The following is a 19,476-nucleotide window of genomic DNA, read 5'->3' as shown; positions in this document are numbered from 1 at the left end:
TGATGTTTTGTGATATTTTATGAAAGTTTAAAGAGGCATAACTTTCTAACCGTTGGTTCATTTGATGCGCCGTTTTGGGCTAACTGAACCTTATTAAACGATCTAAGTGATGATGATTTGATTGGTTTTAGAATGATAATAAATATATGTTGCTATTCTTGATGATGATGATGATTGTAGCAAATATGTGCTTATTTATATATGATTATTGATACATGTTTTGTATTGGTGATGGGATTATGATATTCATTGGGTGATGTTGGTTTATAACATGTCGTAAATGAATACATGTTTTGTGATTATGTTGTTGAGTGGTTATCAATTTAATTACATGGTGTGTAGTGATGATAGATGTAACGATGTATGATGATGGTAATGATTGATGATTGTGAATATTAATATGTTGTTAATATTAATATGTTGGTTATGGTGGCAATTAACATTACTATGATGTGTATGTTATTGTGATGATGTGGTGTATATATGTGAATGATTGAATGATGCTTAAACATGTACATACTTGTTGTGACCTTATTGGTAAGAGGTGTTAAGCGATGTTAAGCATCGGAATGATGATGATGTATGAAGATGTAAGTATGTGTCATGTGTGCATTATTCATAAATCATTTGCATTGGAAGGCTAATTCCCATTGTGCGGAGATTAGCGGGAAGTCATCGTGTGCCCATGTGGGGTGTGAGCGATGAAGCAGTAGTCGTGTGCCCATGTGGGGTGTGAGCGACTAGAGGGCAGTATCAAAGAGAGAAGTCCTGTGAATATGATTCACGAATTTTGGTACCACATGCATAGTGTCAGTTCTTACATATGCATACGTTTATAACATGATTGGAAGTATTCCAGTGTTATAAATATTGATGACGTGTTGGTTGTGTGTTTTTGTTGAAATAATGTTGAGTATGCTTATCTGTTTGAAAGATGTGTCTTGTTGACGTTTGTGTAAATGATGGATGTTCCTGATAATCTGAATATGATGAATTGGGTGAATAATATAACTATGATGTGTTGTTATTTAAGATGCAATAATATTTGTTAACTGTGATGAGACTCACCCTTACTTTGATGATTTCAGATTGACGAGTAGCAGCTTTTGGCTCGGTGAGGATTAGCTCATGAGTCAGTTTGTTTAGTGTAGCGTCAGGTGTCATGCTCTGATATTGTAACACTGGGGGAACGTTAGATTAGAGTTTATGATGATACTCTATCGTGTTGTTATTGTATTAGATTATGTGGGATATTGCATAGATGATGTTATGCTTATCCGTCGATGAATTTTCCGCTGTGTAAACATGAGATGTTTATGTATTATGACAGATTGTTCCTTAGTGAAAGCATGACAATGAATATATGATGAATTGTTTTAAATTGAATTGTGGCACCCTTGTTTTCATGTTTTACTCTGAAAATTATTTTATTAATTTCCGTGGGGTTTAGAAGGGTGTTACAATAGTGGTATCAGAGCAGGTCGGTCCGTCCGGCCAATTGTTGAGTCAGTGGAGTTGCGCGACAGTTGTATATTGTCGGCATTTCATTCCTTGGTACGCGACATGTGAGTGAATCACTGTCGGTACTTGGTTGTTTGTTGCAGGTGTGGGATTGAAACAAGTGGAGGAGAAGCTTCGCTTCTCGGTTATGTTTCAGTTGAAGAAGATTGATTCAGTAGGCTGTTGTTGGAAACAGTGCAAGCGTTGTCGGAGTTTGTTGTTTCCCGAGTTGAAGGTGACTTGGAATTAAGACTTCACTGGGAACTGAGTTGTGATGTGTCAGCTCTGCTGGTGTACTGCGAAGTTGTCAGTTGAGTAGCCTTGCGTCTCGGAAGAGGTTCAGTTACGAGTTTGCAAGGAGGATTGTTGTCGTGATGTTGCAGAAAGCGGACTTCGGCGGGGAAATGCGTCGCTTAAGTTATAAGGATGTTTGGAAGTGAAGAGATACGATAAGGGGCTGTTTGGAATGTAATAGAGTTGAAGAGAATGAGTTTTGGAGAAAGATTTTCGTAAGCAAAACGCAGGAAAATTGCTGAATAGCTGCGGAACTTCGAAAATTCATAACTAGAGTTCTGGACATCCGAATTGAGTTCCGTTTGAAGCGTCGGAAAGCTAACGAGATGAACCTTGTTATAAAAATGGTTGCAGCAGCTGTAACATAATTAATTGTGACAGGATGACGTTGGAAAGAGGTGGAGTTACGGTTACTCTTGTTCTTATAACTAGACTTGTTTATTGGTACTGCACGGGATGTCAGTGTCAGTGTTGAATGGATCGAAGGAATAATTAGAAGGTTTGTTGAGGAGTAATTTTAAGGATTGAATTTACCAATTGAGGAGTTTTGGATATATCGTATAGAGTGTCGCTGCATGATGTCAGTGTTGCATTTTTCGGGCAATGACTGGAAAATTCATATCTTGAGTTCCGAGTGTCGGATTGATGTGCCGTTTGAACCTACGAAGAGGAGGGATTGTGTTTTAATTTATGGGAGAGTTATAAATACAGTAGAGTGACCCTGTGAGGAGAGGTTCTGAAGTCGGTTATGGAAGCGTGAAACTTGTTGAATAAGAATGCTTACTACCGTGATTGTTGGAAACAAAATTGAGTGTAACATGTTGTTGATGAGATGTTCGGTAATAAGAATGGTTTGAGGGCCGATGAATTTTAGCGAGAAGTGAATTAGTAGTAAAGATGGAATAAACTTTAGAACCCTTGGAATCGTATTTGTGATGGCAAAGTAACGATAAGTATAAAAGAAGAATTGTAGGGAATTTCTAACATTTGTTGACGTGAGGAAGACTTTGTTGGGATTCCGAGTGGGATGATATTTGGACGTGAAGGATGTAATAGAATTTGGAGAAAAACCGCAAGTTATGAATATTGTGTTATTGTGTTGCGTAGGGAGTCCTTAAAATGTCGGTGCTAATGATGAATGAGTTGGATTTAATTGGACAATTTAGAGACTTGAGCTGGTATGTGAAGACACTTCTAATAGTGTTAGATTGAGTATGCTAGAGATGACTAGTGGTATTCTTGACGAGATTAGAGAAGGTCAGAAAGATTATGCTGACTTGATCGATAGGTTGACTTTGAATTACCAAGGTAAAGGCGGTGAATTCGGAATCGACGAGAATAGTATAATGAGGTTGAGTGATTGGATTTGCGTAACTAATGTTTTGAGCTTCTGAAGAATATTCTAGAAGAAGGACACCGTAGTGAATTATTGGATTATGACGATGTTAATGAGTTTGGGTGCAAACTCGGAAGGGACACTATTATGTAGTGACAACGGTTTATGCTTAAGTATGATTTTCAACTAATATTGACAAATTTAGGACTTGATCACCCTAAATCTCTTGTTGGTAGTAGATGGAATCATATAGAAGAGATAAGCTTGTTTTGTTACCTTAATGGTTTAAGATGTGATGAACACTAAGCCGTGAGAATAATCACTCACTATGCGGTGTGAACTTATGAAGAAGTGAATATGAAAGAGTGCGACATGGTGGATGATGACTTAAGATGGGTAATCGGAGTCGCGCAGCAAAATTGTGATGAGGAGTAGTGTTATGAGTACTACTCGCGGGAAGTAAGGAATTAATATGTCGGAAGCCTACATAGAGAATATGTATTGATCTATATGTTGGATTTAGAATTCAGTGGATGTAAGGATGTCGTGTCGGAGAATTATAACTCCTTTGAATAATTGCCGAGATGATGAATATGTTATTATGGTTGTGCGTAATTAACGAGTACGTATCCGGCGGAATTAAAACGAAGAGTTGATGCTATGTGACGTTGTGATATTTTTGTGTTGTTGTCAAGGGGTTATTGTAGATTCCAGATATAATGAGGAATTATACTCTATGAAGGGAGAAATTGATTTAATTCTTAGAAAAGAGCGAAACTCAAATCGAGTTGTTTTGTAAGAAATGGTGTATCGAGGATGACGAGCGTGATTATAATTACTTGTGTGTGCACTCATTCCGATGGTTGGAATGTTTAATAGATGAAGTAAATCAGGAATTTGGTTTTAAGTGCGAGTAAGTATTGATGAGTGGTGGATTAGTACCATGGATGGTAAAGAATGATCCTTGAAACGAAGGAGTAAAGAGAGTCGGAATCAGGTAAAACTCAGAAATCTATTTGGTATAGGTGATTGTGATGAGTAGTCAGAGTAGTGCGGAAAAAAAAGAAGCGGAATGTAAAGTACTAGATAATTGATGGTGTGACTTAAGAGGAGTCAGATAATTGGAATTCAATAGTATGGAAATATGAGTATTGAGTTTCTTGAGGGAAGCGGTTGGTGAAAAATGTAAGTATTACATTATCACTCAGATGGAAAAGTGTGTCTAAGGTTGGTATGTTGGTAGATGGAATGCATTACTGCATTGTTGATCAAGTGTGATCATACTATGGATTGTGTAATTGTATTACTCAGTGGATGAGCGTATTGTATAGGTTGTACCTATGTTCTGTTGTTGCTAATCTTTTTGGAGATATAGCGGGTGGTATACTTTGGATAGTCAAAGGTGACATAAGAACTGGGATTTGAATGTGTGAAACATGCTTCCTGTTGGTTATGTCAGATGGATTTTGAGGATGGACTGATGGTACTGTTAATTGGGAGCTGGAGAGTCAGGTGAAGGACTCTTATACGAGCTGGTTACTTGAGGTATGTTTTCGAGGACGAAAACTCTTTTAGTGGGGGAGAGTTGTAACACCCCATATTTTCTAAATTTAATTTAATTGGAAATTAAATTACTATTTGGAATTATTCGGCATTTTGGTGGAATTATTTGGAAAGAATTATGAGATGGGCTATTGGGCCAAGTGTGGTGTTAGTAAAGAGGGGGGGTGCTATGTTGGTAAAGCCCTTTACTAATTAAAATGTTATTTTCATAAAACATTTTGGAATTTGGGAAGAGAAAGAAGAAAGAACGTGAAAGAACAGAGGTTCTGGGGAACACGAAGAACCGAAGGAGAGCGGAAGATGGAGAGACCAAAGATTGAGCACTCTTGGCTAAGGTAAGGGGGGACTCTCCGGTTATCATCTATTATTGTGTTATTGGATAATGATGTTGATTAGGGATGTTGTTGAGTCAATTGGGTCGTATGATAGATTTAGGGATTGGGATAGAATTGTATGATGTTTGATCCCTATGTTTGAATCCATGATATCTATGTTGTTATGATCTCAATTGATGTATAATTGATGTATTACGAAGTGGTTTTTGTGTTGTTTGTGCATTCTAATTCTCCATGTTCGCACCGGTATGTGTTGGGGTGTTTGGGATATATGGAATGCTGTTTTTCTGCAGATTGGGGTTTTTAGAATCGCGGTTCGCGCCGCGTACATAGAGGGGGCGCCGCGAACCTGAAGGTAGAGTTCAGTACGCGCCGCGAACAGGTGACCGCGCCGCGAAGGCGTTGTTCCGATTCGTTCCGCGCCGCGAATGTGTGATGGCGCCGCGTGCTGTGATGTTTTGTGATATTTTATGAAAGTTTAAAGAGGCATAACTTTCTAACCGTTGGTTCATTTGATGCGCCGTTTTGGGCTAACTGAACCTTATTAAACGATCTAAGTGATGATGATTTGATTGGTTTTAGAATGATAATAAATATATGTTGCTATTCTTGATGATGATGATGATTGTAGCAAATATGTGCTTATTTATATATGATTATTGATACATGTTTTGTATTGGTGATGGGATTATGATATTCATTGGGTGATGTTGGTTTATAACATGTCGTAAATGAATACATGTTTTGTGATTATGTTGTTGAGTGGTTATCAATTTAATTACATGGTGTGTAGTGATGATAGATGTAACGATGTATGATGATGGTAATGATTGATGATTGTGAATATTAATATGTTGTTAATATTAATATGTTGGTTATGGTGGCAATTAACATTACTATGATGTGTATGTTATTGTGATGATGTGGTGTATATATGTGAATGATTGAATGATGCTTAAACATGTACATACTTGTTGTGACCTTATTGGTAAGAGGTGTTAAGCGATGTTAAGCATCGGAATGATGATGATGTATGAAGATGTAAGTATGTGTCATGTGTGCATTATTCATAAATCATTTGCATTGGAAGGCTAATTCCCATTGTGCGGAGATTAGCGGGAAGTCATCGTGTGCCCATGTGGGGTGTGAGCGATGAAGCAGTAGTCGTGTGCCCATGTGGGGTGTGAGCGACTAGAGGGCAGTATCAAAGAGAGAAGTCCTGTGAATATGATTCACGAATTTTGGTACCACATGCATAGTGTCAGTTCTTACATATGCATACGTTTATAACATGATTGGAAGTATTCCAGTGTTATAAATATTGATGACGTGTTGGTTGTGTGTTTTTGTTGAAATAATGTTGAGTATGCTTATCTGTTTGAAAGATGTGTCTTGTTGACGTTTGTGTAAATGATGGATGTTCCTGATAATCTGAATATGATGAATTGGGTGAATAATATAACTATGATGTGTTGTTATTTAAGATGCAATAATATTTGTTAACTGTGATGAGACTCACCCTTACTTTGATGATTTCAGATTGACGAGTAGCAGCTTTTGGCTCGGTGAGGATTAGCTCATGAGTCAGTTTGTTTAGTGTAGCGTCAGGTGTCATGCTCTGATATTGTAACACTGGGGGAACGTTAGATTAGAGTTTATGATGATACTCTATCGTGTTGTTATTGTATTAGATTATGTGGGATATTGCATAGATGATGTTATGCTTATCCGTCGATGAATTTTCCGCTGTGTAAACATGAGATGTTTATGTATTATGACAGATTGTTCCTTAGTGAAAGCATGACAATGAATATATGATGAATTGTTTTAAATTGAATTGTGGCACCCTTGTTTTCATGTTTTACTCTGAAAATTATTTTATTAATTTCCGTGGGGTTTAGAAGGGTGTTACAATAGTGGTATCAGAGCAGGTCGGTCCGTCCGGCCAATTGTTGAGTCAGTGGAGTTGCGCGACAGTTGTATATTGTCGGCATTTCATTCCTTGGTACGCGACATGTGAGTGAATCACTGTCGGTACTTGGTTGTTTGTTGCAGGTGTGGGATTGAAACAAGTGGAGGAGAAGCTTCGCTTCTCGGTTATGTTTCAGTTGAAGAAGATTGATTCAGTAGGCTGTTGTTGGAAACAGTGCAAGCGTTGTCGGAGTTTGTTGTTTCCCGAGTTGAAGGTGACTTGGAATTAAGACTTCACTGGGAACTGAGTTGTGATGTGTCAGCTCTGCTGGTGTACTGCGAAGTTGTCAGTTGAGTAGCCTTGCGTCTCGGAAGAGGTTCAGTTACGAGTTTGCAAGGAGGATTGTTGTCGTGATGTTGCAGAAAGCGGACTTCGGCGGGGAAATGCGTCGCTTAAGTTATAAGGATGTTTGGAAGTGAAGAGATACGATAAGGGGCTGTTTGGAATGTAATAGAGTTGAAGAGAATGAGTTTTGGAGAAAGATTTTCGTAAGCAAAACGCAGGAAAATTGCTGAATAGCTGCGGAACTTCGAAAATTCATAACTAGAGTTCTGGACATCCGAATTGAGTTCCGTTTGAAGCGTCGGAAAGCTAACGAGATGAACCTTGTTATAAAAATGGTTGCAGCAGCTGTAACATAATTAATTGTGACAGGATGACGTTGGAAAGAGGTGGAGTTACGGTTACTCTTGTTCTTATAACTAGACTTGTTTATTGGTACTGCACGGGATGTCAGTGTCAGTGTTGAATGGATCGAAGGAATAATTAGAAGGTTTGTTGAGGAGTAATTTTAAGGATTGAATTTACCAATTGAGGAGTTTTGGATATATCGTATAGAGTGTCGCTGCATGATGTCAGTGTTGCATTTTTCGGGCAATGACTGGAAAATTCATATCTTGAGTTCCGAGTGTCGGATTGATGTGCCGTTTGAACCTACGAAGAGGAGGGATTGTGTTTTAATTTATGGGAGAGTTATAAATACAGTAGAGTGACCCTGTGAGGAGAGGTTCTGAAGTCGGTTATGGAAGCGTGAAACTTGTTGAATAAGAATGCTTACTACCGTGATTGTTGGAAACAAAATTGAGTGTAACATGTTGTTGATGAGATGTTCGGTAATAAGAATGGTTTGAGGGCCGATGAATTTTAGCGAGAAGTGAATTAGTAGTAAAGATGGAATAAACTTTAGAACCCTTGGAATCGTATTTGTGATGGCAAAGTAACGATAAGTATAAAAGAAGAATTGTAGGGAATTTCTAACATTTGTTGACGTGAGGAAGACTTTGTTGGGATTCCGAGTGGGATGATATTTGGACGTGAAGGATGTAATAGAATTTGGAGAAAAACCGCAAGTTATGAATATTGTGTTATTGTGTTGCGTAGGGAGTCCTTAAAATGTCGGTGCTAATGATGAATGAGTTGGATTTAATTGGACAATTTAGAGACTTGAGCTGGTATGTGAAGACACTTCTAATAGTGTTAGATTGAGTATGCTAGAGATGACTAGTGGTATTCTTGACGAGATTAGAGAAGGTCAGAAAGATTATGCTGACTTGATCGATAGGTTGACTTTGAATTACCAAGGTAAAGGCGGTGAATTCGGAATCGACGAGAATAGTATAATGAGGTTGAGTGATTGGATTTGCGTAACTAATGTTTTGAGCTTCTGAAGAATATTCTAGAAGAAGGACACCGTAGTGAATTATTGGATTATGACGATGTTAATGAGTTTGGGTGCAAACTCGGAAGGGACACTATTATGTAGTGACAACGGTTTATGCTTAAGTATGATTTTCAACTAATATTGACAAATTTAGGACTTGATCACCCTAAATCTCTTGTTGGTAGTAGATGGAATCATATAGAAGAGATAAGCTTGTTTTGTTACCTTAATGGTTTAAGATGTGATGAACACTAAGCCGTGAGAATAATCACTCACTATGCGGTGTGAACTTATGAAGAAGTGAATATGAAAGAGTGCGACATGGTGGATGATGACTTAAGATGGGTAATCGGAGTCGCGCAGCAAAATTGTGATGAGGAGTAGTGTTATGAGTACTACTCGCGGGAAGTAAGGAATTAATATGTCGGAAGCCTACATAGAGAATATGTATTGATCTATATGTTGGATTTAGAATTCAGTGGATGTAAGGATGTCGTGTCGGAGAATTATAACTCCTTTGAATAATTGCCGAGATGATGAATATGTTATTATGGTTGTGCGTAATTAACGAGTACGTATCCGGCGGAATTAAAACGAAGAGTTGATGCTATGTGACGTTGTGATATTTTTGTGTTGTTGTCAAGGGGTTATTGTAGATTCCAGATATAATGAGGAATTATACTCTATGAAGGGAGAAATTGATTTAATTCTTAGAAAAGAGCGAAACTCAAATCGAGTTGTTTTGTAAGAAATGGTGTATCGAGGATGACGAGCGTGATTATAATTACTTGTGTGTGCACTCATTCCGATGGTTGGAATGTTTAATAGATGAAGTAAATCAGGAATTTGGTTTTAAGTGCGAGTAAGTATTGATGAGTGGTGGATTAGTACCATGGATGGTAAAGAATGATCCTTGAAACGAAGGAGTAAAGAGAGTCGGAATCAGGTAAAACTCAGAAATCTATTTGGTATAGGTGATTGTGATGAGTAGTCAGAGTAGTGCGGAAAAAAAAGAAGCGGAATGTAAAGTACTAGATAATTGATGGTGTGACTTAAGAGGAGTCAGATAATTGGAATTCAATAGTATGGAAATATGAGTATTGAGTTTCTTGAGGGAAGCGGTTGGTGAAAAATGTAAGTATTACATTATCACTCAGATGGAAAAGTGTGTCTAAGGTTGGTATGTTGGTAGATGGAATGCATTACTGCATTGTTGATCAAGTGTGATCATACTATGGATTGTGTAATTGTATTACTCAGTGGATGAGCGTATTGTATAGGTTGTACCTATGTTCTGTTGTTGCTAATCTTTTTGGAGATATAGCGGGTGGTATACTTTGGATAGTCAAAGGTGACATAAGAACTGGGATTTGAATGTGTGAAACATGCTTCCTGTTGGTTATGTCAGATGGATTTTGAGGATGGACTGATGGTACTGTTAATTGGGAGCTGGAGAGTCAGGTGAAGGACTCTTATACGAGCTGGTTACTTGAGGTATGTTTTCGAGGACGAAAACTCTTTTAGTGGGGGAGAGTTGTAACACCCCATATTTTCTAAATTTAATTTAATTGGAAATTAAATTACTATTTGGAATTATTCGGCATTTTGGTGGAATTATTTGGAAAGAATTATGAGATGGGCTATTGGGCCAAGTGTGGTGTTAGTAAAGAGGGGGGGTGCTATGTTGGTAAAGCCCTTTACTAATTAAAATGTTATTTTCATAAAACATTTTGGAATTTGGGAAGAGAAAGAAGAAAGAACGTGAAAGAACAGAGGTTCTGGGGAACACGAAGAACCGAAGGAGAGCGGAAGATGGAGAGACCAAAGATTGAGCACTCTTGGCTAAGGTAAGGGGGGACTCTCCGGTTATCATCTATTATTGTGTTATTGGATAATGATGTTGATTAGGGATGTTGTTGAGTCAATTGGGTCGTATGATAGATTTAGGGATTGGGATAGAATTGTATGATGTTTGATCCCTATGTTTGAATCCATGATATCTATGTTGTTATGATCTCAATTGATGTATAATTGATGTATTACGAAGTGGTTTTTGTGTTGTTTGTGCATTCTAATTCTCCATGTTCGCACCGGTATGTGTTGGGGTGTTTGGGATATATGGAATGCTGTTTTTCTGCAGATTGGGGTTTTTAGAATCGCGGTTCGCGCCGCGTACATAGAGGGGGCGCCGCGAACCTGAAGGTAGAGTTCAGTACGCGCCGCGAACAGGTGACCGCGCCGCGAAGGCGTTGTTCCGATTCGTTCCGCGCCGCGAATGTGTGATGGCGCCGCGTGCTGTGATGTTTTGTGATATTTTATGAAAGTTTAAAGAGGCATAACTTTCTAACCGTTGGTTCATTTGATGCGCCGTTTTGGGCTAACTGAACCTTATTAAACGATCTAAGTGATGATGATTTGATTGGTTTTAGAATGATAATAAATATATGTTGCTATTCTTGATGATGATGATGATTGTAGCAAATATGTGCTTATTTATATATGATTATTGATACATGTTTTGTATTGGTGATGGGATTATGATATTCATTGGGTGATGTTGGTTTATAACATGTCGTAAATGAATACATGTTTTGTGATTATGTTGTTGAGTGGTTATCAATTTAATTACATGGTGTGTAGTGATGATAGATGTAACGATGTATGATGATGGTAATGATTGATGATTGTGAATATTAATATGTTGTTAATATTAATATGTTGGTTATGGTGGCAATTAACATTACTATGATGTGTATGTTATTGTGATGATGTGGTGTATATATGTGAATGATTGAATGATGCTTAAACATGTACATACTTGTTGTGACCTTATTGGTAAGAGGTGTTAAGCGATGTTAAGCATCGGAATGATGATGATGTATGAAGATGTAAGTATGTGTCATGTGTGCATTATTCATAAATCATTTGCATTGGAAGGCTAATTCCCATTGTGCGGAGATTAGCGGGAAGTCATCGTGTGCCCATGTGGGGTGTGAGCGATGAAGCAGTAGTCGTGTGCCCATGTGGGGTGTGAGCGACTAGAGGGCAGTATCAAAGAGAGAAGTCCTGTGAATATGATTCACGAATTTTGGTACCACATGCATAGTGTCAGTTCTTACATATGCATACGTTTATAACATGATTGGAAGTATTCCAGTGTTATAAATATTGATGACGTGTTGGTTGTGTGTTTTTGTTGAAATAATGTTGAGTATGCTTATCTGTTTGAAAGATGTGTCTTGTTGACGTTTGTGTAAATGATGGATGTTCCTGATAATCTGAATATGATGAATTGGGTGAATAATATAACTATGATGTGTTGTTATTTAAGATGCAATAATATTTGTTAACTGTGATGAGACTCACCCTTACTTTGATGATTTCAGATTGACGAGTAGCAGCTTTTGGCTCGGTGAGGATTAGCTCATGAGTCAGTTTGTTTAGTGTAGCGTCAGGTGTCATGCTCTGATATTGTAACACTGGGGGAACGTTAGATTAGAGTTTATGATGATACTCTATCGTGTTGTTATTGTATTAGATTATGTGGGATATTGCATAGATGATGTTATGCTTATCCGTCGATGAATTTTCCGCTGTGTAAACATGAGATGTTTATGTATTATGACAGATTGTTCCTTAGTGAAAGCATGACAATGAATATATGATGAATTGTTTTAAATTGAATTGTGGCACCCTTGTTTTCATGTTTTACTCTGAAAATTATTTTATTAATTTCCGTGGGGTTTAGAAGGGTGTTACAGGTTGGGTCACCGCGAATGTCTTGCATTTGCTGGGTTTGAGTTTAGAGAGAGTTTAGAGGGAGAAAGAGGAAGAGAGAGAAATAAATTGAAAGAATGAGAGGGAGAGTGGGGAAGGGGTTCGGGTAACCTCTCTACAGCCGTCCGTGACATGTGGCCCCATTGATAGCCATACATTTGCACAAGTGGCAATGATTCGCTGCGTGCTCCTACCAGGCACCTCACGACAATAACACATGCAGGCCGTCCATCGTTTGTGGATTAAGATCAAACGGCCATGATTCTCGTACACACCATAGCACCCTACGCACGCGCATACCGAACCTACCGGACCTCAAGGTCAATGGGCCAGGCTCCACACTAACCACACACCCCAAATTGCTGCCTTTTTACAACATACACCCCCCCTGTAAATAAATAAAAAAATAAAACTTAATTAATTCTAATTATTTGTTTTATTTCAATTAAAATATCTATTTTTAATATATATTGAGTGTATTATAATTACCTTTTTTTATATAAAATAAATACATGATGATTATATTAAAAAAAATTAATTTGTTATTCGTGCCGATTAAACCGATTGATCGCTATGGTTAACAATAATTTTAATTAAAATACTATTAAATTAAAATAAAAATTAGCTATATTCGATTAAATGGTTGCAATTATCTTATTGATTGCGATGATTAATCTTGCCTCGTTATATATTTAATTTGTTACTATTTGTAATCGTATTAACCGATTATGAGGGGTAACAATATAAAGTACAATTCAAAAATAATAAAATACATTAAGTCATTACTAGTGATAACCGAATCAATCGGTTTGAATTGGTAATGGTGCAAAAACCCCTAATCTTTTAACTATGGTGATCAAACCTATTGATCATTGCGGTTAATTGTGCCAAATCAGTGTTGTACGCCCCAAACCCTAAAAATAATTCTAAAATCCATTCAAACTACAAAAACAAACCAAACTACGATAGGCTATTCAAAAGGCCTCTAACAAATACATCTTCAATCAAATGCAACTTTAAGGGGCGTACAACCCTCCCCGAACTACGTAGACTCTGATCCTCCCTAAGGAGGTACGTAGGCACTTGGCAACAAGGTGAGTCCCCCTCTTCAAAATTCTAATCATGCCCTAAAATTCTGTTTGCCACATTTCTCTATAATTCCTGCCATGCAACCCTAATCTTTGAACTTTAGCCTTTAGGAAAGGGCTGAGGGTGCCTAATACCTTCCCTCAGCCTGATTATAATAGCTTACCCTCAATCTCTTAACTGCGTAGGGTTTCCTATTCGCCCTTCAGGATAGGTGGCGACTCGAAAGCTGATAATTTTTAGGCAGGTTGCTACACCAACTGAAAATCTTTCTAAAATATTGTATGGGGTATTGTTTGTTTTCTGCAGGTATGGGTGTGTTTAGTGTAGTGTTTCACCATGGGGGACACTTTGTGCAAGACGATCATATATATTACAGAGGGGGTAGCGACACTATTGTTGAAGGGAAGGACGAAGATAAATGGAGTTTTTTTGAAGCTCAAGTTTGGTTAAAGATTGGGGATATGAAGGTTTTAGGCTATGGCGAAATATTCCGCAAATAGATGAAGGCTTTACAAATTTTGTTAATGATGCAGTTTATATAGAAATTGCTAAGCACTGTATGTCTTGTAAGGCTGATGGCCATATTCGGGTAGAGCATGGTGTAAAAGACATGATGACCAAGGTGGTTCATCCTAATGTGGATAACTTCAACACATCTAGTGAAAAAGAGAGCAGTGGTTCTAATATTGATGCAGGACAATGTTTCGATGACAGTGAAGAGGAAAGAGTTATAGAAGTAGAAGATGAATATGGCGAATGTCAATGGGAAATTTTTTAGATTCAAGCGTTGTGCATCCAAGGATCCTAAAAACATGAAATCCAGAAGCATGGTAAAGAAGGTTAATCTTTTGGTGCCCAAGAGTGTCTTAGGATCTAATTCAAAGAGGAATACAACCAATGGTGAAGATGTGGATTATGCTAGTGAGGAACTTGGTAGTTCAGATGCTGATTGTAATACGGTGAACTGACTTTTTATAATCGAAATATCGCGGTAAGCAAGAGTCTCCACCGACTTTTATTTTATCCAAACAAATTCGGAAAGGCAAAAAGAAACAGAAAAAAAAACCTTTTTTAAAGAAATCTAAGTTCGGGGGGTAATTTATGCAAAGGGAAGGTGTAAGGCACCCTTTGCATCCATGGTTTTCCATGGGCTCTTAATTGCTTTGCTTGCTCGTTTGTTTTTAGAAAATGTATATGAAAGAGATAGGGACTTTGGCTTGTATATAAGCATTGCCCTTTTGAAAAATTATGAGAAAGAATAAAAAAGGTTTAGAGTATAGAAAGGCAATTAGGGGAAATTACCTTAAACTTAGATGATAGGTGTCTTCTAGCCTTTCAGAATGAAAGGGTCTATCCTTGCCATAAGAGGGCAGGAAGCCTTTCGTTTGGAGGTTGAAGGGTCATCGAAGCATCCTTTGCCATAAGATTGTCCCATGCCATAGAAGGGCAGGTAGTCTAAGGTAAGGATCAGAATAAGCCTTTTCGTAGGCATCCAGAAGATACCTCAGCCTTTTTCCGAAGGCAACTTCCGAGGGTCGAGGTCATATTTGTGTATCGAAGGCAGCATCATTTAGGGTCATATGACCTTTAGTTATCGAGGCAGCATGGCTGAGGTATCCTCAAATTCGAGGGACATGGCTTATTTTGCGAAAACACAAAGGCAACAGGCAACAGAGAGGTTACCCCAAAAGGGTGCGTGTGTGCAACAATCACGTGGTTGATTCAATCTATTATCTTGTAAATTAGTGATTCTAGGTTAATTACAATCTTGCACTCCCTAAATTACTAACCACGCAAATATAGCAAATATGGGGGCGAGAAATTGTAACCAGCGGATCACTTAATCAGGGTTTGACATAAGTAATAATAAAACAGGAAAATAGGGTTTATGGTTACCAAACATTCATAGCTTTAGAATCGTCGAACCCTGAAAAGGCAAGCAAACCAAAAAATGGGGTGAGTGTAGGGCTAATTCAAAGGCGGGCGAGGTTAACCCTAAAATAGTAGAATAAATAAATTTAAAACAATAATATAGGCGAAGGTACTTAGCTCTGATTTGATCCTGATATGGTTGATAGTCGGGGGCGCCTTAAAGTTAACCCTGAAAAGAGACAAGGCAGAAAAAAATGAAAGCGACACAAACCCTAATTTAAAAGATAAATCAAATATAATTTAAATTAAATAAAATAAAATTACTTAACTTCGGGTTTTTTGAAGGCGCGTGGTCGGGAGGAATTATGTTGCTAACCCTGAAAAGGCATAGAAAAGAAAATGTATTCAGTGTAGGGTATGATCTTCGTAAATCCTGATTAGGGTACGAATCAAAAAAAGAAAATAATACAAACAATTTAATTAATTATTGGTCTTACGACTTAATTAATCAAATCGAGATAAGAAAAATGAAGTCGAATGTAAAAATATTTTTTTTGGAATTTTTGGAATTAAAATAAAATACATATGAATTTTAAAGGTTTTAAATAATTAAATCAAATTAAATAACTATAATTATAAATAATATATATATTAGACATTATATAATAAAGTTAAATAATACCTATTAATATATTTATATAAGAATATAGTTTATATATATAAAAAAAAACAATTTTTATTTGAGAAGAAAATAATATATATTTTAAAACAAAACAAAGGAGGCCGCGTAATAAAAAATAAAAAAATTTCTAAAAATCTTAACTTTTGTTCCCGTGTGGCATGGCTATGAGGGACTAGGATGTTCTTGCTGTTCTGGAGCGTCGGATTGATTTATCGTGAATCCCATGGCCTGGAATTGAGGGTATGCTGTGAACCTTCATAAGCCGAGTGTACTGGATTCCCTGAAAACAAATATCTAAAAAAATATGGGTGTCGCTCTCAAGATTCGAACCCAGGTACATGGAGCGACTCCTTTACCTTGCCACTGAACCACTGAGCCGTTTCTGTTATGTTGTAAATCATGCACTCAAAGTGATAAATATATAAAATTAATTCAAAAAATAAAAAAATAAAAAAAAATTAAAAAAACACGGAAGACCCGCGCCCAGCCTTGCTTCGTCTTCATCGTTGCTTTTTCAGAAACAGGGGACTTTTAGGCAACGGTTTTCAACCATGGCCTTAGAGCTTCACCCTTGAAACCTGAAATTCATCATTAAGGATCACAAAATAATAACCCTAATCCACTATGTGATACACCCCGAATCCGATAGAAGCACTTATCGCGGCCAATTCTTCATGTATCCATAGTTCCCAATTCAAAGCTTCATTAACCTAATTATGGTGAATCTCTTAATCTGCACCCAAAACTCAATTAACGTATCCAGAAAGCTTGTATACGTATTGGTGAATGCAAATATGTAGTCAAATTACATGAAACAGGCATGGATTAATGGCACTGAAGAATTCAAGAACCATGAAAATTTGAGTTATTATCTCATAGATACGAACCTGCCAGCGCGTGTAACGGCCTTGGAGCTGATCAGAGAACGCTAAGGAATGCACTTGGATCAACAAAATCCTTTGTATTTCCCTCTAGCCTCAAAACCGAGTTTGATCTATCCTGAAAATTCTTTACGACTTTCTTTTCGTTTTCTTCTGCAAAACCTTGTGTCTGAATCCTTATCCCCCCTCTCGCCTCCAATTGTTTAAGCATATATAGCAGAATTATTTAGGTTTACAAAATTTAATCATATCTTTGCAATTTGCAGCATTGAGATTTGATTTGGCCATCATATCTAATCTTGCTGTTTTGGTTTCTATTAAATCTCCATGAATCTTCCTTCACACGGGCTCTTGCTCCTTCAAGACTAAGTCTTTGACTTCTAGAAAGTTTTACTTTTTCCTTATAATTTAATTCTTTTTATTTCATCATCATTCATTCATTTTTTTTTATTATTATTATTTTTATAGTCTATTTGGTATTCAAATAAACATAAATAAAATAATGAATAAAAAAAGAGAATAAATAAATAAATAAATGAAGTGATATCATAAGGTCATGGGCTTCTTTAGAAACCAAGTGATGGGCCCATTTGATCAAAGCATCAAATTTCTCCACTTTAATTTAGCAACTTTGGAACTGTCGATCTTCGATCTTTCCCGATGAACCATGATCAATTTTTTGCTCAAATGGTGAATGATACTTCAATGTGAGGATTTTGACAAAAAGTCAGAAGTTTTGACTTTACTTTGACCATAGTTGACTTTCTAGGTCAACTAGTCGACTATTGACCTTCTGAACTTTTGATTGACCGGAGCTTTGAGATAGGCCTTAATACTTGTCATAGAGGTAATGTGGGATACCTTGAGTCATATTAAATGCCTTGGAGCCATTGATTCAGTGCTTTCCCTTTGAATAGGTCAAACCCTAGTTTTAGAGCCTTGCATATGAGAGTGTCTTTTGGAGCTTTGCACCTTGATTTGAATTTGTGCAGGAGAAAATGTATGGGCAAATTTTGGGGTATGACAGCTGCCCCTGTTCAATTATCTTAAACCTGAAGATGTAGAGTGGTTTGTATGCCAGTCGGTGTCTGAAGGTGGAAGATGATTGAACACTAGAATACCAAGAAATTTGCCCTAGCTGAAGTAGGGACTTTTGTCGGAGATGGGCTTAAAGATGCCATCCAGGCCTTGAGAGAAAGTTTATTGGAGATTGATCGTATCAACACTGTTCGTAGTGACTGAATTAGATCTAAGTCCTTTGAACTATTCATGAGGATACTCGAAACTAAGTATCAGAATTAAATCGTCGTCTTGATTATCTCTGCACTATCTTCGAAATGATTGTCAAGATTAAATCTCTGTCTTGATTATCTATGAACTATCTTCGGAAGTTATCCAAAATTAAGTGTCAGAATTAAATCTCTGTCTTGATTATCTCCGAACTATCTTTGGAGGAAACCCAAAATTAAGTATCAGAATTAAATCTCTGTCTTGATTATCTCTGAACTATTTCTGGAGAATATTCAAAATTAAGTATCAAAATTAAATCTTCGTCTTGATTATCTCTGAACTATCTTTGGAAGCTATCCAAAATTAAGTGTCAAAATTAAATCTTCGTCTTGATTATCTCTGAACTATTTCTGGAGAATACCCGAAATTAAGTATCAGAATTAAATCTTTGTATTGATTATCTCTGAACTATTTTCGGAAGATATCCAAAATTAAGTGTCAGAATTAAATCTTTGTCTTGATTATCTCTGAACTATCTTTGGAGGAAACCCAAAATTAAGTCTAAGAATTAAATCTTCGTTTTGATTATCTCTGAACTATCTTTGGAAGATATCCAAAATTAAGAGTCAGAAGTAAATCTCTATCTTGATTATATCTGAACCATCTTTGGAAGATATCCAAAATTAGGTGTCAGAACTAAATCTCTGTCTTGAATGAGTGTCAGAATTAAATCGTTGAATTGATTATATCTGCACTATGTCTAGAAGATGTATAAGTAGACTGCAAAAGAAGCATTAGTTTTATGCAATGTCGTGATGCATGTATTGTAATTTTTGGAATGAATGAGAGTGTTATGCTTATGCAATGAATTAACTATGATATATGATGTATGAACGTGAGTTGTGTTATTTTTGAAGTATCTTGATTGAGAAAATAAATCTCTAGGTCGTTGCGACTTTGATGTCTGGTTTTATTTTGAAGATACGCATCTGGGGATTTATGATTTCTGCTTGGGGATGATCAGTAACTTGATATACCCTGACTGGGGAGAAAAAGATATTAGAAAGCCCTGTTGGAAAAGAGCCAAGTGTCGGAGAACATGTAGCGTTGAAGGTGTAAACTCTGTTGGGAAGCCATGTCTTTGTTGGGAGGAGAGTATTTGAAGATATCTTCTTAGTGATTACCCTGTGGGGATATGATCTTGTGAAACCGGCTTTGTGGGGAGACATGAATGTCTTGAAAGTTGCCCCCAGTATTATAGTAACTACCATTCCTGGATTTTCTT

This window comes from Vicia villosa, linkage group LG2 (assembly GCF_029867415.1).
Source record: "Vicia villosa cultivar HV-30 ecotype Madison, WI linkage group LG2, Vvil1.0, whole genome shotgun sequence".
Classification (NCBI taxonomy): Eukaryota; Viridiplantae; Streptophyta; class Magnoliopsida; order Fabales; family Fabaceae; genus Vicia; species Vicia villosa.
The sequence above is the reverse complement of the archived record's forward strand: the minus strand, read 5'-3'. Positions refer to the sequence as shown.